This window comes from Muscardinus avellanarius (genome assembly GCF_963383645.1).
Source record: "Muscardinus avellanarius genome assembly, chromosome: 8".
Lineage (NCBI taxonomy): Eukaryota > Metazoa > Chordata > Mammalia > Rodentia > Gliridae > Muscardinus > Muscardinus avellanarius.
Genome location: NC_137794.1, coordinates 9,721,943 through 9,744,219, shown reverse-complemented (window position 1 = coordinate 9,744,219; position 22,277 = coordinate 9,721,943). Strand labels below are relative to the sequence as shown.

Sequence of the window (22,277 nt, the reverse complement as noted above, 5' to 3'; positions counted from 1 at the left end):
AGAGGGCAGGGAATTAATCTTGTAATCCAACACAAGGGTGATCAAACTTCTTCAAAGGGCCAGACAGTATTTTATTATATTGTAAAGATTACTATTTTAGGCTTTAAGGGTTAGGTATCAATGATTTCTCCCACTTCTCCTCCTCTTTGTCTTATCTTTGTTCCTCCTCTCCCTTCTATTCCTCATATTTTAAGATTTAAAATAATCTAAACCATTTCTAATTTGAAAGCTATTCTAAACCATGGTCCTTGGTCATGCTTTGCCAGTTCATAATCTAGGAGATTAGATAAAACTCCTTGAAGCCAGTGATATATAAGCTGAGATATGAAAGATGAATGAGTTAGCCTGGTGAGGAATTAGTTGGAGGAAAGAATGAGTGAGATGGAGGAAGACTGTGTGCAAAAGCCCTGAGGTTAAACACTGTGCCGCAAGTTCAATGGATGGAAAGAAATACTTCCCAACTGGAGAATGGAGCGAGATGGTATTGGGTTAGCATTGGCTAGTTCCTAGAGCGTGTTTAGCATTTTGGGCTTCATCCTGAGGGCAGCAATGCTTTCCTAGAGGATTTTAAATGAGAAAATATTATGATCATATCTACATTTTAAAAATTATATTCTGGATTCCCAGTAGAGTATAGATTGGGTGGGGCAAGAGAGGAGATGGAAAGTGCAGACAGCAAAGAGAAGCGGTGATAATGAGGCGGTAGAGCAGGGAGATGGAATGGGAAATGCATGGATTCAAGGGAGATTTGTGAAGTGGAGTTGTCTGGACTCAGTCACTCAATAGACTTGTGGGTAATGAAGACAAAGGAGGCAGTAATACCTTCCAGGTCATTACTTAAACATCTGAGTGGCTACCATGTACTGCTGGAGAACTCTGGAGAAGAAATGGGTAGAGAGGAGATTTCAATTCAGATAAATTGAATATGAGATATGCACTAGACATCCAATTAGTGCTGACCACTAGAGAGTCCTGAATTCAAGGCACTGAGGAAATTAAGTGAAAAATATGATGATAAACCTGCCACATGCTGAAGGAATGAGTAGGCAAGGAGGACTTCGCAAAGCCTTTGAGGAGTGAATAGATGTGTAGGAAGAATACAGGACAATTTCAGGGTCGTTGGATTTGTGGAATGGCATCTTTTCAAGGTGGCATGGATGATACAGTGTCAAATCCGCAACTAGGGAAACACAGTAAGCCTTGGAGAGAAACGATTAGATCTGATAATGTAGACTTCACAGGTGATCTCAATATAAGCAGTTTTTGATCAGTGGTAGAAATGGAAGTCAGAGAGGAATGGGTTGGGAGGGTTTAGGGCAAGTGGGATGGTTAGAGTAAAGGCCTCTTATTAAGAAGTCTAGTAAGAAAGGTCAGGGGGAACGGGAGACAGGTTAGTACAGGTTGGATGTCATAATGGAGAAAGGGCTTGCTAAAATTGGGGGAGTCTTGAATATGGTTTAATGTTCATGAGAACGAGTACATGAACATAAGGTGCACATACAGGAGCAGGCTGGCTTGAGACACTGGGAGGGTGTGGGAGTCAGAGCATAGGCAAAAGGAATTCAAATGTGCCAATGAGCTCAACCAGGATTGCTACCCAATCCATGCTCTACTCACTAAAGTATGTTTCTTGGCGTGACTGCATCATATTAGAAGATGCTTGTTTTTGTTGAAAGAAAGTCCCTCTTTGGACTACCAAGGACCTTAAACAGAAATAGCAACATTTTGTGTGGCCAATATAGCAGAAAGAATGAATGAAGATGTTGGTCAGTTTCTTTTCTAATGATATTTTCACTTCAGCATTCTTTATTAAAGTGATGCTCAAATTTCTCTAAAACCATTCCCTCCCTTTAAATGTCAAATACTTACCAGACTTTTACAATAGTGATCCTTTCTTACTTATTGTCATTGGAAATATGTATGTTGATATAATACTGCTGTATATTCAGGATTCTTTTTAGTGAATGGTTTTTTTTTGTTGTTGTTGTTTTGTTTTGTTTTGTTTTGTTTTTTGGTGGTACTGGGGATGGAACACCCAGAGGCCTTTTACCTCCAGGCTACACTCCCAGACCTATTTTATATTTTTTATTTGGAAACAAGGGCTCTTAAGCCAGCAGAGGCTGGCTTTGAACCTGCGCGATCCTCCTGTCTCAGCCTCCCAAGCACAGGGATTACAAGTGTGCACCACCACACCCGGCTTAGTGAATGGGTTATATTTTTATTTTATTTTTGTTTCTTGGGTTTTTTTTTTTTTTGGTGGTCCTGGGGTTCCTGGAAGCCCTTCTACCTCTGGGCTACACTCCCAGACCTACTTTATATTTTATTTTTGGAAACAGAGTCTCTTAAGCTAGCGTGGCTGGCTTTGAACCTGCGCGATCCTCCTGTCTCCGCCTCCCAAGCGCGGGGATTACAAGCGTGCGCCACCACACCCGGCAGTGAAAGAGTGTTAATGGCCACCATAGCTGTGTAAATTTCAACAAAGGTAGGAACCTATGTGTCAAAAAGTTATTTTTCTAGTCTATATAATGTTTGGTTAGCATATGAATCATCAGGTACCTTATACTTGTTTAGAAGGTTCAACTCATAGTCACTTTGTCATAGTTCATTCAGGTCAGGGCCTGGGCACACCTATTACTCTAGGGAAAGGCAATGTCACATGTAAAATATAAAGGTACATTCTTGGCTTTCCGGAATTGAAGTAAACTTTGTTTATGTTTTAAAGGAGAATCTCATTCATACTTCCTAGGCTATTCATTATGAGAATTTGGCCTGGGATTAGACTATAGGAAAAGTTAGAAATAGAGAGGTGATAAACTGGGACAGAGTTAGGTTACCCTACCCAAGGGGAGTGTGAATGATTGGATGGGCACAGAATTTTTTTTCTGGTGTTGACTGGCTCTTTGTCATCTATTCCTTCTCCTTCTCTTTCTCTCTTCTCTTTTACTAGCCATAATACCAGTTTTCTACCATGGGCTGATCCTGCAGTGAGGCGAGAATTAGAAGTGATATCTACAAAGTTTTCCTTGACTGGTCTTGGAAAATACTTTCAATTTGAAACAGAAAGGAAGTAACTTCTTGGGGGCTGCGTTATCTCTCAGATAGGTTGAAAGAATTGCTTCTGGTTGCACATATGCACAAAGAGACATGCAGAGGTTGGTCATCATAAACTATGAAGGGCCCACCTCCAGTGTATGGGAAGACAGTGCGGTTCTGTAGACCTGTGATCAGAAGCAAGAGAATTGGATGGCTCAGCCGTGGACCCTACTGACACAGGCATCAGTGAGGTGTGTCATTGTGAGGACATTTCAAGGGAGGAAAGCCACCTAGGAATCAACTATGAAACATATTTTCCCACTTCCTTCCTTCTGTTATTGTACATTGTAGGAAAAAATTACAATCGATTCCCATAAGGTTGGCCTGAAGCATTTCACAGTTGTAACTGCCTCCTGTATCGCCTAAAAGATTTAATTTTGATCCACATTAGTATTAAATTTGAGCGAGTATTTTATTTTTAGAAATTGATATTCTGCGTAGGTTGGCACAAAGGATAGCTTCAGCTAACTGAGTACGGGTCAGACTTCTCCTTCCCTGACCAGATCTGACACATGGTTTTTCTTTTATCACTAATGATTGAATTCAGGACTGGCTCAGGCAAAACTGTGAAGCAAGCAACAACTTTTATTTATTTTTTGACATTTGCCTTCTCACTTTCCCCTTCTACTTCCAGCATCTATCCTGGCCACACTTCTACTTGTTACCTGGCTATTTGCACTTTAATAGAAAATTGCTGCCAGTAAAAAGCCTTTCAGGCCCAACTCAATGAATCTTGCACAGTGGACTTTTAGATGGAAATGGGGCCCTATGGGGGAGACACTTTCTAGAGAAGGGCAGCCATCAATTTGTGTCGCTGCTGCTGCTGCTGCCCTTGCAGGTGTTTTGCACCAGGTTCTGAGGAGGAGCTCCAAGACAGAGTTTCTGAGGCTCTTTGCCCCAGCATCCCTTGAGGCTTCTGTCCTATACTTCATCTCTTTAGGCAGATTCTTAAAAAGAACATTCCCTCCTCAATTGACTCGCCCTGGCTTCTCATTCAGTCTCTCCCCACTGTAATGTGATTTTTTCCCCCACAATTGTGCTAAAATTGTGCTGGAAATCATTAGCGACTGCCTAATCAACTGGGTTATTTTGCCCCTATCTGTATGATCTCTGGGGAACTTGACACTGAATCCACCCTCTGTTTCTTAAAATCTTCCTTTATTTCTAAGGTTCTTCCTCTGTCAGTACCAGGGTGACTGAAAGGTGGGACTGGACTGGGAACAGGTCCATCAGCGGTGTCCATTCTTCAACATAGACAACTGAACTGTCTCAATTTCTCTATCAAGTACTATGCTAATGAATCTTTACCCCCCATGACCTGATCACTGGCCTGTGTCCTTTCAAAATAGAAATTTGGGAGCCATAATTAACCCAGGCAATCCCTCTTTCTCATTTTCTCATCCATACTCTTACCTCCAGGATTAGTGTTCTCCAAGGTCTCGCCACTATCTCCTCTTCTTCCCCTCTTTCTTTCCTTTCCTGATCTTACCAATGCCCTGGCCTTTGACTATTGGGTCTGTGCTAAAAACTCTAAAGTTTCTATTTCTATTCTAGGCTCACTCCCACCCCCACCTCCAGATCTAAATAGTCCAAAAGCTCCATCCTGGTTCTTGTCTTCAACCCCACCCTCGACCCAGTCTCCCAACCTAGTAATCACTCTTTATTGTTGCTGCTTCTCCTCCTCCTCCTCCTCCTCCTCCTCCTCCTCCTCCTCCTTCTTCTTCTTCCTTCTCCTCCTCCTCCTCCTCTTCCTCCTCCTCCTTGATCCAGTAGCTTCATTACTACAAGACCACAAGGGAAGAAACAGATACATTGAGAAAAACCTTCAACAATATTTACACAAGTGCTCCATCTATGTTATGGAACACTTATACAAACATTTATAGAACACTGTATGCCCATATTAAATATAACACACCTTATACACCATTGTTGTGATTTATCTGTCTTTCTAATTCTGAATTTTAGCACTTTGAAGGCAAGGGACTATTTTTTCTTTCTTCCTTTCTTTTTCTTTTTTTCTTCCTTCTTTCTCTCTTCTTTCATTCATTCTTTCTTTTTTCTTTTTTCCTTTCTTCCTTTTACCTAGCACAGATTTCAGAGAAATTCAATATTGATTAGTTGAAGGCAAGTAGATGCTGAAGGGGGAAAATTCTGCTGTCCCTGAGAAAAATGGATGCATTTGATTTCTCTATTCTTTATTAAGGCCTAGTACAGTAAATATATAATAATTACTTATTTTATTTGCATTATCTGAGGTATGGCAAATCGGATAGATGTTTTAAATTTTATAAATAGCAAATTGTGGAAATGCATTTTTTATTTCCCATGTATGCCTATATTCATGTATTCTTTATTTTGCCTCTTGATCCACAAAGCCTAAAATACTATTTGATTACTTACATGAAACATTTTCTGATCCCTGTGAGTATAAAATGCTCATGAATCTAGCCGGGCATGGTGGCACACGCTTGTAATCCCCGTGCTTGGGAGGCTGAGACAGAAGGATCACAGAGGTTCGAGGCCAGCCTCAGCTACTTAGTGAGGCTCTCAGATACTTAGTGAGACCCTGTTTCCAAATAAAATATAAAATAGGTCTGGGAGTATAGCCCGGAGGTAGAAAGCCTCTGGGTTCTACCCTCAGTACCACCAAAAAATAAAAAAAAACAAAATGCTCATGAATCTTCATATTAATTAAATAGTTTCTAATAACCTATCTAATATACTATTTTAATGCTAGCCTGGATATTAAAATCATGACTTCTGTGTCACAAGCAGATCTCTGTCTGGCCTTTCTTTTTTTCCTCTTTCTTTTATGTTTTATTCTTGTTATTTGGGTAATGGGGAATGAACCCAGAGCCTCGTATACGCTGGGCCAGTACTGTAGCACTGAGCTACATCCTCAGCCCATTTTAGTTTATTTTGAAATAGGGTCTCTCTTAGTTGCCCTGGTTGGTCTTGAACTTGTGATCCTTCTATGTCAGCATCCTAGCTGCTGGTATTACAGGCCTGTGCCACCTTGTCTAACTTTTTTTAAAATCTCAATTTAATTGGTATAGGTCAGAATGCGTAAAAGATGCTTGATTAAAAACTGGTAAATTGATTTATTTCTCTTGCTGCTCAGCTTTAGTAAAAGACTTTGCCTTATCCCATTAGAATTTTGATTAAAGGAATCTTAAATGTGCAATGTAAATGAAAGTACTTATAATGAAGATTATTTAAAATGATTTCATTGAACTCTGAGAAATATGCTCAGAAATAAATGGTAGATTCTTCAAAGAGACTTGACTCTGCCCAGGACTAGAAGTTGGTGAAATTTGTAAATGACTAGCAAACAGTGAAGTCAACTAAAGAGAACACTTTGAATTAATACATCAAGACAAATGGACTTATTTTTGCTTCATTTTAGTTTAATAATTCCAAATGCAGCATTACCAGTGATATCAACTGCAATGTTAAAAAATCTCAAAATTAGCTAACCATATAGCAAAGAATAGTTTCATCATGGTTAAAATATAACCCAGAGTTAATGTCTTGGTTATTTAAGACTAGTCCCTTAATGAGACTTTTCTCGTTTTTTTCCTTTTGGTCATAGGAAAGTCCATACGAATTTCACTCTATAAAGAGAGTGCATATTATGGCTGCCTGGATGAGGCAAGTTGTCTTGTAAATCCTGCCTAAATTTAGCTTGAATAAACCAGTCAAGAATTTAACCTCTGCTTAGCAAACTAATTGGCTGGAGGTTTAAAACCATCAGTTATGTAATAAAACTGTATGCAATCAATTAGGGTGAACTGATTATGTTCAGGCAGCTTCGTTTCTGAAGAATCTTGTTAGCAGTCGAATTCTGAGTTACTCCCTTAATTCCTAGAAAGTGACTCAGCCTTTTGTATAAGCATGAGGTTTTCGATTCCTTGCAAATTTCACAGGGCTTTCAGGTAATGGGCTGCATCTTACCAAAGCAAGCAATGTTAAGTGCACGAGGTTAGGATGGTTATGGTTTATTATCCCTTCTTAGTGTGTCACAGATGAGCTGTCAATGTCAGATTTCCCCTCAGAATGACCCAAATGAAGGATAGTAGTGAATTGGGATACTGAGATGGGAGTGAATCTACTTCTTAATATGGGCTTTTGTGATCCACTGGAAATCTGAAGATAGAAACCAAGGATGTGAGCCACCCACCTAGAGGAATTAAAGAAAGATAACAACTCTGGTATGATTCTTACTAAGGGGCTGGACACCTGGGGACCTGGACAAGAGGGAGCATTCAGATGAAGAAGGAAGGAGCTAGGATCTCATAGCATTTCTCAGCCAGAGAGGGGAACTGAACTTTAGTCATTCGTGATATTCAGGGGCTCTCTATTCATCAGTAGATTTTTGATGCTTTTAATTTCTTTCATAGTTCTTCTTCTGTCTTCATTGTAGACCTGCTTTTTCTAGACTCTTGTCTCCAGCGAATAAACTCTTAAGTTCATCCTTAGAATATTTTTATGTAACTCATTATTGTCATTTGTAAACAGAGAGAGAGAGAGAGAGAGAGAGAGAGAGAGAGAGGGAGAGAGAGAGAGAGAAACATGCCTCCTCTCAGGGTAGAAGCCAAGTATGTCCCATTTACTACTATTCTCAGCATAGTAACTCTCTCCAAATACTTATCAAATCAATAAATGTGGTTATGGTCTTTCTTAGTAGCTGCAAAATCACGGGACACATTTTTATAGTTAATATAGATACAAAAAGTATTAAAACACATAGTTCATGACCATTACAACTCCCTCTGAACAAGTATAAGGCACTTTTAAAGGATTTGGTAGTACTGAATAAAACATTTTATTGTGGTTTTAAATGTTTGATGGATGTCAAACTATTTTCTACAAAATATCTTATTGGAAAATAAAATAATGCTGTTTCTCAACTTGATTGCTAGCTGCTTTATAATAAGCAATAAAGTGTTTCTAGCATTCTAAGGTTAAAACTGTTGGCATATACTACCAAGGACTGGTGAGGAAATGGCGCAACTGGGACTCTTAACATTGTTTATAGGAGTGCAAAATTTTTCATAGACTCTGGCAAACCATTTGGTAGTTTCTTATAAAGTTATACACGTATTTAACCTATGCTCCAGATAGCACACAGCAGATTATCTGTACCAGAGAAACGGAAACTCATGTTTAGGAACCAGAGAAAAAATAATAAAAAAAACCCACAAAAGACTCTGTAGATGAATGTTCATAGCAGTTTTGTGATCATAATAAATAAAAAACAGTATAATTCATAAAGAGCATCTATTAACAAACCATCATTTTTAAGCTTTCTGCTAGTATTCAGATGTAAAAAGGAACCAAGTATTGACAGCATGGAATAGAACGTATAATTCTCAAAGACATGTGCGGAGTAAGAGAAGCCAGTATAAAAAGGCTGTGCACTAGCATATTTTCAACTACCTGGTACTCTGGAAAAAGGAAAGGCAACAGAGGTGGTAAAAAGATTTGTAGTCAATCACTAAGCCAAACATGAGGAAAAGGGAGGGGGAGGGAATGGGGTGGGAATTGCGTGAGGGCTAATTGGGTGATGTGTGCATGTATGCCTCCACCATCTTGTACTCCATTTAGATGTATGACTACAGAGCACCAATAAAAAATTAAAAAAAAAAAAGATTTGTAGTTGTCAGAGTTACATAAGAGCCTGGATTATTATTCCTCTAAGTGGTAACTCAAGGGAATTTTGGGAGATGAAGATTGTTTCATATCCTGATTGTGGCTATAGTTACATGAATCTATACATTTACTGAACTCCATAAAACTGCACACTAAAAGATTAAAAAGCTACTATATGAGGCTTAAAAAAATCTTCCACATTATTAGGTTTAGGTAGTTGTTTAAACCTAATCTGAGACTTACTTACATCTGGGTGGTATCTCCACAGACACAGCTTAACTGGAGACCTTGGAAGCCATAGCATAGTTATCTAAAGATAGAAAAGTCAGCTATACTATAATTTTTAAAAATAAAATAAAAGTTATATTTTTTAAAATAACTTTATTTTTAAAAAATAAGATAAAATAGTCAAAGTTTCCTATAGTTATTTAAAAGGCAGAGTCATAGAGTCTTGTGTGAATGTATCATTTTATTGTCCAGTTGTGTGAATTTTCCCCCTGGCACTTATTCTGGCATTAATTAATATAATAGCATTTGAAAGAAAGATTAGAAATGTGTTATCTTAGAAATAGGCTTGCTTTAAGGGACATGCATATTGATATAGCAGGAAAACCTGGGCAATTTTCTCACCACTGAGATTTTTTTTTCACCCACTCTGGAGTCCAATGGAAACCACATATTTATTAAATGATTGATGCTTGTGCTTCTTAGGAACCATGGGAATTACCACCCTAGATCAGATCATTAGTCTGCCTAGTCTAACATCTTGCTTCTGGCTTAGGTAATTATCTGATGCTTTTGAGGGACATTTAACTCTTCCTTTTATAAAGCGTTTGATCAGTGTTTCGTGTGGTTTTGCTTCTCCTGGTCGACATATGGAGGACAGGCCTGGGCAGAAGATAAACAATATAGCTCAATCATAATTTTTTTTGTACTTTTAAAATGTATTTTTGTGTTTACCATTTCAGTGTTTAGTGATCTCAGAGGTAGTTGTTTCTACATAATCGATAAGTAATAAATCTTTATACAGTTACTGTGTACCATTCTAATGTATTGCTTTGAGCTAAGAATAGAACAATTTAATTGGCTAATATGATGTGGTCCCTCTGTCCTCTGCTTTATAGGTAGATGTGTAATATGGAAGCGTTGTTGTTCTAGGCCAACAGCAACTTATTTATAATTTATGGCTTCTTAATGAGGATTTTGTAAAATCAGAGACAATTTTGCAAATGTCTTGGGTCGAAATTCAGGCAGCCTACTCCATGAGAATATTTAGTGTTGTTGTTTAAAAGCAGAGTTCTAGTTGAGGTTTTAAATTGGTGGGAAGGCAGCCAGGCCACATAAGCCATAAATAACCCCAGAGCAAGATATGTGAAGAATCCCTTCACAGCAGTGACTTCTCAACCAGGGTAACTTTGCCACCCAAAGGAGACACTGAGCAATGTCTACAGCCATGTCTTGGTTACCGTAGCCAGGTCCGTGTGTGTATTTACTAGCATTACCAGGTAGAGACTAGGGTGCTGTTAAATATCTCACAAGGCACAGGACATCTCCCTACAACAAAATGTTTCCCCATTCACTGTAAATGGTGAGGTTGAAAACTCTTTTGTAAAGTCAAAAGAATGTGTCTTTAGCACTGAGCACAGTGCCTTAAACACGGTAGGTGCGGGATATGTATTGACAGGATTTTTGCCAGAGACTTCTTAATACAGACTCAGGGAATAGAAAAATAGTATGTATTATTGTAATCAAGAAAATTGCTAAGAAATGTTAATCTAACACAATTTTTGTGATACACATTACAATTATTCTATAGCATGTTTGATTAGGCACACATGCAAAGCAGCTCATTAAGAGGAATATTACTAGTATCATTTTTAATCTGTGAGCCCAAACTCTGCTTTCCTCTCTTTCTCTGTTAAAGTTAATTTTCAAGGATTGTTTATCAGTTTTTTTTTCTTCACCCTCTAGTATCAATAACACATCAAGTTTCTGGAGGTCATGGACCACCAGCAGATTCTCTTGTTACTGCCCACAGTTTTCCAGGACTACAATTTTGGTGTTTCACCTCTAATTTTCTAGTTTTCTTATTCTCTCCTAATTTCATTTGAACCCAAAATGTGAAAGATTTTGGAGCAGTAAATCCAATTGCTTTTCCCCTTTTCCTCTGAAATATGAGCCTTTAAAGTCTATACTTACAGAGATAGGGAGTTGTAGGGTCAGAGTTCTGGACCTAAAGAAGATTCTGGAATGAGTTGTTCAGAAAACAGGGCAAGGGAGAAATGATCATCTCTGTCCTTGGTTTGGTACGAGTGAGAGTTCCTTTTTAAAGACATTGGAAAGCTTTTTATTTAGTTGGGTGGTGTTCGTGATGGCTTTCATGAAACTTGTTTTGCTGCGTTGAGTACTAACAACCTTCTAGAAGCTTCTGCTTTATTTACAACTTCCCAGGAAACTAATGATGTGTCTAATGGCCACAGAACAGCTACCATTCTCCACTGATTCTGTGTCTGTCCATTACTGTCAATCCTTTTAGCAGAACTGGCTTCAAACTAGCCTTCCCAGTACTCTGTTTTGTAGGCACGGGCAAGACCCTGTTCTAAAATCACAGCATGGCTTGCAACTTTGTGCTTATAAGTCCCTTTAAGTTTATAACTAGAAATTTTTAAAAGCCCAAATGTATAAGCCAAGCATGGTGGTCCATACTGGTAATACTGATACTTTGGGAGACCGAGACAGGAGGATCACATGTTTATTTTTTTATTTTATTTTTTTATTTTTTGGTGGTACTGGGGTTCCTGGAAGCCCTTCTACCTTCGGGCTACACTCCCAGACCTATTTTTTAATATTTTTGTTTGGAAACAGGGTCTCTTAAGCCAGCACAGCTGGCTTCAAACCTGTGCGATCCTCCTGTCTCTGCTTCCCAAGCGCGGGAATTACAAGTGTGCACCACCATGCCCGGCGCGGAGGGTCACATGTTTGAGGACAGCCTGAGAAACATAGCAAGACTCAGCAACCTAGCAAGACTCTGTCTCAAAGTTAGAATTTAAAAAGATTGGGGGTGCAGTTCAGTGGTAGAGCACCCCTGAATTCAATCCTTAGTACCCCCCAAAATAGCTCAAATTGGTAAATCCAAACTGGGAGTCTTAGCTTATTAGAACTCTTTGTTTTCATTGAAATTCAAATAAGGAAAGCAGGTTTCTAATGAAAGTAGAGAGAATATGGTGCTTGTTTGTCTGTTCCGTCCGGAAGTGGGAAAGATGTTTTTTCAAGGACTATCAAAATCATACTTTATCTATTTCAAAATTTCATTTTGGGCTTTTACTGTTATTTTTTCTTCTTCTACTCCTTATATCCAGATACACAACAGATATAAGATAGTAAGGCTGGGATGAGAAGGGGTAAAGATTACCATTCTAGACAACACTGTTACATGAAGCAGCTTATCTACCTTAAAGCCTCCACAGAACCACAAAATGTATGTGTTATGCTTTACAGAAATATTCATATATATTATTTTAAACCGATGATATGGGACACCCCATCAGTCTTCATTTTCAAATGCTGATGAAGAAAATGTTCTCAGGATGTCCAAAGTGTCAGTTTCTGTGAGAGTGCTTCCTGAGAATAGGTCGGGTAGATAAAAGTTGTGTCTTGAACACTACCAATTTAGTAGTTTTATGAACTTCAAGACTTCTTTCTAACCTTCCCTCTTTTTCTCTTCTTCTTCTCCTTCTTCTTCTCCTTCTCCTTCTCCTTCTTCTTCTTCTTCTTCTTCTTCTTCTTCTTCTTCTTCTTCTTCTTCTTCTTCTTCTTTTTCTCTTTTTTTATTTTGGCCAAGTGGTCTTTATGTTTCAGAAATAACAATATTAAGCACTATCCAACAGGGTAAGAGGGCCGAGGTTAAGGTTGCATTAGAAAGACGAGTTAAAAGCTTTAATTTATACTTGAGGATAACAAGATATGAGAGGATTTTGTGAAAATCCTTTGTTCATTAGATAATGTTTATTTAACAAGATGAGTGTTTTCACTGAGATTAAACTGTGGATTTTATTGAAAAGACTCTAAGAAGCAAGGTCTCTGTTCTTCAAATCCAACTGATTTAAGGAAATATTTACTAAATACTTTTAAGTCCATTTTTATTCACTTTTATCTACTTGCCATTGGTTATACTAGACTTAGGACCTTAAGTCATATGCTTTTATTCTTCACTTTCTGTTTTAAAATTTTGGCAAGATTTTTTTCATTGTGCTTGTCGTTATTCAAAAGTCCCTGAAGGATTCCAGTGCTTTTTAGTCAGTATTGTTGGAAGACGCCATGATTTAATTTGCCAGTCAAAAGCTGCGTGGACATCTCAGTGCCCTGGGCTACTCAGCCACACTGTCTTCTGCGGGTCAGCAGTGATGTGAGGGTCTCACTTGCTTTGTGCAACATAGTCCAAGATTTTACCTGCTGCCCCAGAATAACTGTGCTAGCACTCACTCACAAAAGTTTCTTCTTTTAAACAGTGCATTTTATGGTTGTTCTAGACTTAGAAGGCTGTAAGAAGAAAGTGGCAGTGAGCTCAAGTGTTTCTTTTTAATTTGATGACAGTGGTGGCGTGAGGTGGCTTCTGAGTTGAGATTTAAAATATAGCACAGGTGGTGCCTGATGTATAATGGTCCGACGTAGAGCTGTTCATCTTTGCTGTGATATGAACACCATATGTGTTTAGTGAAAACCACACTTTGAATTCTGATCTTTTCCTGGACTAGCGATGCATAGTACGATACTCCTTCCTGGTGTTAGTCAGGAAGAGGAAGCCACGGCTCCCAGTAAGGCATACAGTCAGCGACATAAACAACCAACACTCTATGGTCAACTGTACTGCTAGACTATGATGTTCAGTAGGTTAGGTGTATTAAGTGCATTTTTTATGACTTGTGATATTTGTGTGTCTTTGTGTGTAGTAATGGTGATTAAACTCAGGGAAATTCTACCTCTAAGATACATCCCTTTCCCTTCTTTTATTTTTATTTTAAAACAGGCTGTAATTGCCTAATAGTCTGTTAATAGTCTTACCAAATTTTTGAGGCTGTTCTAGAATCTGTGTCCCTCTTGTCTTAGCCTCCCGGGTACTGAGACTAGAGGTGTGTCCCACCGTGCCAGGTTGACTCGTGGTATTTTCAAGTTACCGTGGGTCTATAATGGCATAAGCCTATCATCACAAGCGAAGAAAGTCAAAGAGCATCTGTATTGAAGGAAGAACCAAATGATACAGTTCTCGTGTGTATGCTTATATGATTTTTCTACGGCATTCTTAAGCATCCCAGGAAAAAGTGATACCTTAGATTCATATGTTTGTCATTGAGGGTTTTCAGTGCAAACATGGAAAAGAATGAGGTGTGAGAGATTGGAAGGATTGGTAATCCTGATGCAAGGGCCCAGGGAGTAATGAGGAAATGGCTATCAGTTAAGAAATGGAAAGTAAGCAGAGAGTGGGTAGAAGACTCAAGCCAATAAGATAAAGCAATAGGCACAGCAAGGGTATAAATGCAGAGATTAAAAATAAGAAGTTTGATTGGGGAGATAAATTATTTGTCTGTGCTGTTGGAGATGGAGGGGTCCTGAGATATGAAAGAGACAGGATATGACCCCAAGAATGGGTGCTGGCTTGGTGACCTCTAAGTGATAAAGCCTTTTGGTGGTGAAGGTTGAAAGAAACTTCAGGGATAATTTACTTAATCTAATTTTATTTTAATATCTGAAGCCCTCAGAGCTAAGGCAGCTTGTTTACGAACAGTGGATTTTGGCAAAACTGAAAGTAGAACTCAGGTCACTTTGTCTTCAGTTTGAGGCTGTGTTTAATAAAACACATCACTGTATACTTGAAACAGTCAAATCTTTGTATGTTCAGTGAAAGCAGAAACAAAACAATATGATATGGTTTGAGACTGTGCTCATAGATTAACAAACTGATCTTATTTCCTCATATCTTATCAAATAAATTCATGGTGTCAAATCCTCGGAGCCCACTGTGACCAATGACATGTACATCAGAAAGATAATGTAATCTGGGTGACATATGACTTAGAAAGGCCGCATTGCCTGGCACCAGCCCTCTCTTACGTCCGGTTAATTAGTGGTATTTTTTGGTTAATTCAAATGGATAGACCTTAAGGCGAGTACTATTTGTGGAATGCAGTCTGGTAGTTTATCCTCTCCATACTCTAATTTAAAATGATTTCATTATTAATGCACATGGTTTGAAAATATGAAAATAATTTCAGGCTCACATGGAGATGACAGTGTCAAACCTTTGCTGATTTATCCATTCATGAGTCTGGGCTCTATTTGATAAACATCCATTTTATAGCCAACACAAAGCATCGCGTTATCATAAGAGCATTGCTTTAGGATGTCAGGAGGTGATTTTTTAAAAATGAATTCATTCTATTTTGGGCCTACTATTGAATAAACTCTATGAGATTTGGTTTTCTCATGAGGTCAATGTAAATGTCACTTCTCATACTGCATTTCTGCAATTGTTATGAAGGGAAAATAGTGGCAGGTGAAATGGTGGCAAAGTGCATGCTGATGCTGGGATAGGGTTTCAGATCTGAGCTGCGGCTGAACCCTTGGGTGTCTGTGGTTATTTATCCACTATGAGCTTCAGCATTGTCATCTGAAAAATAGAAATAAAGGCATCAGCATTCATGGTTTTTGTTAACACGTGTATGCAGTGCATACCATATATTATCACATAAAAGGATTTATAATGAACACACCATAACAAGAATTAAAATTATTTTTAAGACATTGAAAGTGTTACGCACATGTCAACTTTTCTTTTTCTCCTTTTATCTTCCCATTTTTGTTGAAATATTTCCTACTCTTGATCTTCCTTCTCCCTTTCTTCAGGAAGTCTGATTAGCTTTGTACACCTGCCTTATTGATCTTTTTACCTCGTGTTTAATTCATTACTCTCTGTGAATGGAGTGCTGGAAACGGTGCCTTTCTGTGCATGAAAGAAACTCAGTTACCAAGGAGCAGAACATAGGTCCATCGTGAACTTGCAGGCTGACTTGTGAGCCAAGTGGAAAAATTTTAGAGCTGATAAACAAAAGAAATTGATGCATTAAGTTTATCCAGTTTAATACATATTTACTGAGTGTCTAGCGTGGGGATGGTACCTTTCTAGGCAGTCATTGGGGCACATGAGTATGAAAACTGACCTTGTGTACCTTATATTAAAGAGAGAAGGAAAGGTCAAGCACATACTTTATTATTTATTTATTTATAATCTAGGATGTTTGAAAGTTACCAGTGATACGGATAAAACGAAAGCATGGAGAACATGGTAGCTGGCCCTAAGACGGTGTATGCATACACTGATCAGAAAGGGCCTGGCCCTGAAGGAGGCATTGGCGCCAAGTCAAAGGTGTAGGAATGACCCGTACAGACGTGTGGGAGGAGATAGAGGGATCTGCCTTGGCAGAGGCCCAGGTGGGGTGTGCGCTGCAGTGTCTGCAGGTGAGCCAGGTCAGCGTGACCTGGGCAGAGTGACTGAGAAGGGAAGGACCAGAAGTGGAGGGTCAGAGGCAAAGCCCTCTGGTTCCCAGAAGAGCTCCTTGCCAAATAGTTTTTAAGATCACCAAGCCTAAGGCCTAAGCTCTTCATTATATAAGGCAGAAGGATAATCATCCTTTGCATGGGAGTGTGACTCAGTCCTTCAGAAAGCTTCTCAACCTGAATCACCCATATCTCTCCATACACAGGTTGAGTACCACTTGGGTGTTATTAGCCAAAACTACGTTCATCTGTGCCGACACTATGAATTTGGGGGAAAACTGTGAAATGAATTTTTTTAGCCAGAAATCACTGTTAGAAAAATCTTTTTAGAAGCTCAGAAACTGTCAAACGTGGACTGGGGGAACGGGATTTCAGTGTGATTCCAGTTAAGGCAGCAACATGAAGCCCCCCACAAGCGAGGAGTCAGCCCAGGGCAGACTCCGCAAACTGCGTCTCAGCTTCAGGAATGCCGGGATTATAAGCGTGCGCCACCACGCCTGGCTGATACCTTCTTATTTGGACATAATAGTATTTGAACTATTTTCTTCATCCAGCTTCTTCTTCCCCCTCCCCCGCTGTCCCCCCTCACCCCCTCCAACCATTCCATTGCTGTCTCTTCTCTCCTCACTTAAAAGTTCCCCCCTTTATACTTTCTCTCTTGCTCCCACATATGAGGGGAAATATACACAATCCTTGATTTTGGGGAGTGTTTTATCTTGCTTAGCATAATATTCTCTAGTTCTGCCATTTTGCTGCAACTGACATAATTTTGATCTTTTTCATGCTCGACCCTAATATCTTAAAGAATAAGGTTAGCTCTTTTTGTGTGTGTGGTACTGGGGATTGAACCCGGGCATTCTACTTCAGATCTCTTCCTCCAGAACTACTTTTTCATTCTTTATTTTTGAAAGAGGATCTCGCTTAAGTTCCCGAGTACCACATTAAGTGGCTGAGGCTGCCCGAGAACCTGCAATCCTCCTATCACAGCCTCTATAGTACTGAAATCACAAACATGCACCCCCACGCCCTGCTGTCTTATTTTACTTTATTATTGGTGCGCTGTCGTCATACATCTTCATGGAGTATAAGATGGTAGAAACATACACGCACACATCACTCTTATGATTGATAGTACCATCACAGAAGACAGTACCTTCCTTTTTATTTTACATATGATGGAACTGAAGCCCTTAGTGATAAAGTAACCGTGGCTATACCACCATTTTGTTGCAAGTCAGGATCTGAAATTCTATCATACTTGTTATTCTGTGTACGTTGCCAACATTTTGCCTACCATTGTTAATCCTTTACCATTTTTTTCCCGCCAGTTTTTGGAATGGCCTCAAAATGTTTCCTAAAGACAATACTTTGGCAGTCACTGCCATGGAAAGGCATCCACACTTGTTAATTCGAGAAAATGAGATGCTCTGGAAAATGGCAACGTGACACCTTGAGGAGAAACTGGGAATAAGTCTTGGACTCTAAGTTAAATTATGCATCTAGGGGTCAGTATAAAGGCATGTAAGACTTCTGGATGATAAAATAACCTAAGTGAACATTCTTAGAAGCTGTACAAATTTTCAGGAGTCATAGGAGCAGTGAAAAAATTTATTGTTTTTTCTCTATACTATTTCATAATAAGAGAACAAGTATGCTCTCAATGAAATTAACAGTGGAGAAAATTTAAGATAAATAAAAGGAAATAGTTGTACACTTAGCGTATAATCAGCCCATAGACTTTTCTGTGGGGGAAGGTCAGGGAGTCAAATGCTGAAGAGGAAAAGAAAAGAGAGGAGAATCTGGTTAATTTCATGACCAATAATAACATTGCAATTATGCCTCGAGTTAATAATCATGAGGCTGAAGCTTTGGGGTATAAAATGATCATCTCTGGAGACTGGAAGGAATTCTCCCACTCTTACCCATAACACTTTGAATGGCACCACCGAAGACTCGGCCCGATGTATTGTGGGGTGTAGTGTCTTCCCAGGAGACAGCTCTATTAACCTGGAAAACCATTTTTAAAAGACCAGTGGCTGATTTTATCTGGAAAACTCCTGTATTTCAGGGGAAATCAGACTTGAATCCAGGCAAAAAGAATTTTGTAGTTGAAGGAATGACAAACTCCCCACTGATGGATATGGTCCAATTCGTTCTTGACCCAGCGTGTGAATTTCTCTAAACATAATATTCATATAACTAACTTAGTATACTATTATAAGGGACAGAAGTTGGGTTTTGGCACAGGGCAGGTCCAATGGAAAGCATATGAGCTGTCTCTTAGGGATCATAAATATGCACTTGACCTTTGGCCAAACTTTAAAAGTTCAAATCAGCTGCTCGTAGCGTCTGACTTGGTTTCTTGGTGTGTATTCTGCTGCTGGAGGTTTGTTGATCCATACCTTAGTGAAGCTCTGAGTCCTTGGCAGTCTCTAAGGGCTCTCAGACTAGTTGTGAGCTGACTGCCAAGTGGAAAATGCCTAGGAGGCCAAAGCTCATCTGTAGCCACTTTTGAATGGACTTCCAGGAGCACAGAGTGAGGGCACTAAGGTCCCACAGGTCTCTTTTTAGCTGCCTTAAATGGGAGATGTAGCCAAGGTCAGAAAATAAGGACACCTGGCCTTTCCTCTTAACGTGACTCCTCAACTTATGTGCATAGATGAATGTACCACTATGACTCTCACTATATCTGCAATTATAATGCACCAATGAAATTAAAACTTAAAAAAAGCTGAGTGTGCTGGTGCATGCCTGTAATCTTGAGAGGTTGAGATAGGATGATTACAGGTTTGAGACCAGCCTCAGCTACTTAGTGATACTCTTGGCAATTTAGTGAGACCCTGTTTCAAAACAAACAAGCAAACACACAAACAAACTGTTGAGTACAGCTAGGAAGTGGATGCTTGTGAGTTCAATCCTTAGTACCACAAAAAAAATTGATTTAATTCTTGTTTCTAAACTACTGGGTACCTTGGGATTATTTGCTCCATGCCCTTCTATAATCATTCACTTTAACATTTTTACTTCATTTTCTTATATATAACACAGACAATACATACCTGTAACTTAGGACAGAGATAAAAAGATCACAGGTTAGTGGCCAGACTCGGCAACTTAGTGAGTTTCTGAGTAAAAATTAAAAAAAAAGGGGGGGGGTGAATGTGAAGTGTAGCTCAGAGGTAGAAAGCCTCTGGATTCAATCCCCAGTACCATAAAAGAAAAAGAAAAACAACAAAAAAAGAAAAAACACAGATAATGTGTGAGGCAGTATTTGAACTCGACTTAACAAATAATTCTGACATCTCATTTGTTTCGCAAAAGAAAAGCTCTGTTTCACTCACATCTTAGCCTGAAGACTGAAGACAGTCTGGTGGCCCCTCGCATACAGCCTGGCCATGACAGAGGGATCTGGGCTGCTTCTAACCCCTTCCTCTGCCATCCTAGGAGGCTTCAAGCCCTGTGTTTTTATTTGGAAAATCCACCTCTCAGCTAGTTGTGATATTAAGTGAAATGTGATGTGTTGGCATTACTTTCCCAATCCCTGGAACATAATACTCACCCGGGAAGTTTGAAGCTCCTTTTCTCTTGCCTGCACATCAGGTACTGGTGCAAACGGATGGCAGAGCTGTGTGTGGCAAGAGGAGTGGCCGATGTCTGCACCCAGACTGTTCCTGCTCTTCCTGTTGCTACAAGCAAAGATCACTTTGTTCTAGAAAGGTGCCTCTAACTAAGCTTCCTGAAGGCAGGCACCATATCTCTTCATTCATTCATTCATTCATCCATTCATTCATTCATTTATGTATTTATTTAGATGGTGAGGATTGAACCCAGGGACATTCTGCCTCCAAGCTACATTCCCTCTTTCCCAAGCCCTTTTTATACTTATCTTGAAACAGGCTCTCACTAAGTTGCTGAGACTATCACTAAGTTGCTGAAGTTGGCCTGGAACCCGCAATCCTCCTATCTCAGTCTCCCAAATACTAGGATTTCAGGCATGTGCCACCACACCCAGCTTCCTCTTTTATTTTTAACCATCATGTTATTGAAGTCTAGTTTACTATCAAAATAGTGGTAAATGCTCAATAAATAATTTTATTTTATTTTTTTGAGGGTCTTGGGTGGAACTCAGGGGCATTCTACCTCCGAGCTACACCCTATTTATTTATTTATTTATTTATTTATTTATTTATTTATTTATTATTTGGTGGGGCTGGGGTTCCTGGAAACCCTTCTACCTCCGGGCTACACTCCCAGAACTATTGTATATATTTTGTTTGTTTGTTTGTTTGGAAACAGGGTCTCTTAAGCCAGCGAGGCTGGCTTCAAACCTGCAGGATCCTCCTGTCTCTACCACCCAAGCGGGGATTACAGCTTACACCACCACACCCGGCTATAGTTGGTTTTAACATTTTTAAAGCATTGGTTTAAAATTATTTATTGAGTTGGGCGTGTTGGTGCAGGCTTGTAATCCCCGCGCTTGGGAGATGGAGACAGGAATATCGCGCAGATTTGAAGCCAGCCTTGCTGCTCACTGGCTTAAGAGACCCTGTTTCCAAATAAAATAGGTCTGGGAGTGTAGCCCGGAGGTAGAAGGGTTTCCAGGAACCCCAGTACCACCAAATAATAAATAAATAAATAAAATAAAAAGACTATAATGCACCAATAAACATTTTTTAAAATGTCAAAACAATGCAATGGAGGGGCTTAAAAAGTGACATTCTTATGCCAGTTATGGTGGCGCATGCCTGTAATTCCAGTACTTGGGAGGCTGAGACAGGAGAATTGCATGTTCAAAATCAGCCTTATCAATTTAGTGAGGCCCTTAGTAGCAACTTAGAGAGACTTGTTTTTTTTTTTGTTTTTTTTTTTGTTTTTTTTTTTGTTTTTTGCAGTACTGGGGATGGAACCCAGGGTCATTGTACCTCCAAACTACACCCTCAGCTCTATTTTTTATTCTTTATTTGGAAACAAGGTCTCACTGAGTTGCAAAGGGCCTCCCTAAGTAGCTGAGGTTGTCTGCAAACTGTGATCCTCCAGTCTCAGCCTCCCGAATGCTGGGAGTTACGAGCATGCGCCATCATTCCTGGCTTGCCTTTTTGTTTCTAAGTGAAAAATAAAATAGGACTTGGGGGTTGTAGCTTGGAGGTAGAATACCCCTAGGTTCAATTCCCACTGCCACAAAAAAAAAAAAAAAAAAGAAAAGACGTGAATTTCTTTTTCTTTCCACCCTGCCCCTCACTGTACCATCCAGGGTTTATAAAAAATATGAGATGATAAAATAAAACCAAAATCTGTTTTTCTGAGAAGATAAACTTTTAACCATCCTAACAAAGATAGAGAAAGGACCCAAGTTAATAAAATAAAAGATGAGAAATCTATCACCGCAGACAGCACAGAAATCCAGAAGTTCATTAGGAACTACATAGAAAACTTATGTTTCAACAAATCAGACAACATATAAAAAATAGACAAGTTTTTAGACACATGCAACCTGCCTAAAGTGAATCAAAAACATATAGAAAATGTATATAGACCCATAACAAGCAAAGAGATTGAATCATTAAATAATAAAGCCTTCCAATAAAGAAAACCAAGCACCAGACTGATTCCTACATGAATTCTATAAGACTTTGAAAGAAGAAAGAATCCCAGTGATCCTCAGATTACTTTATAAAATAGAAAGAGTTGGAAATCTCTCGAACTCTTTCTACAAAGCCAGTATGACTTTGATGTCGAAACTGAATAAAGATACATCAAGGAAAAAAGTTACAGACCGCTATTTTTGATGTATATAAGTATAAAAATTCTTAATAAAGTACTATAAATTATATTCAAAGTCTCATCAAGAAAATTTTGTACCACAACCAAGTTGGCTTTATTTCAGGGATACATGGTTGATTCAACATATGCAAGTCAATAGATATGTCATCATATAAGTAGAACTAAGGACAAAAATCTCATGATCATCTCAATGCATG

The 22,277-nt window shown here is 39.0% G+C and overlaps 1 protein-coding gene across 1 annotated transcript in view; it reads left to right on the top strand.

Annotated features, from left to right (window-relative positions):
* PKHD1 (PKHD1 ciliary IPT domain containing fibrocystin/polyductin) overlaps window positions 1-22,277 on the top strand; it is a gene marked incomplete at both ends in the record, with an annotated part of 452,539 nt that overhangs the window by 378,045 nt on the left and 52,217 nt on the right. The window lies entirely within an intron of this gene.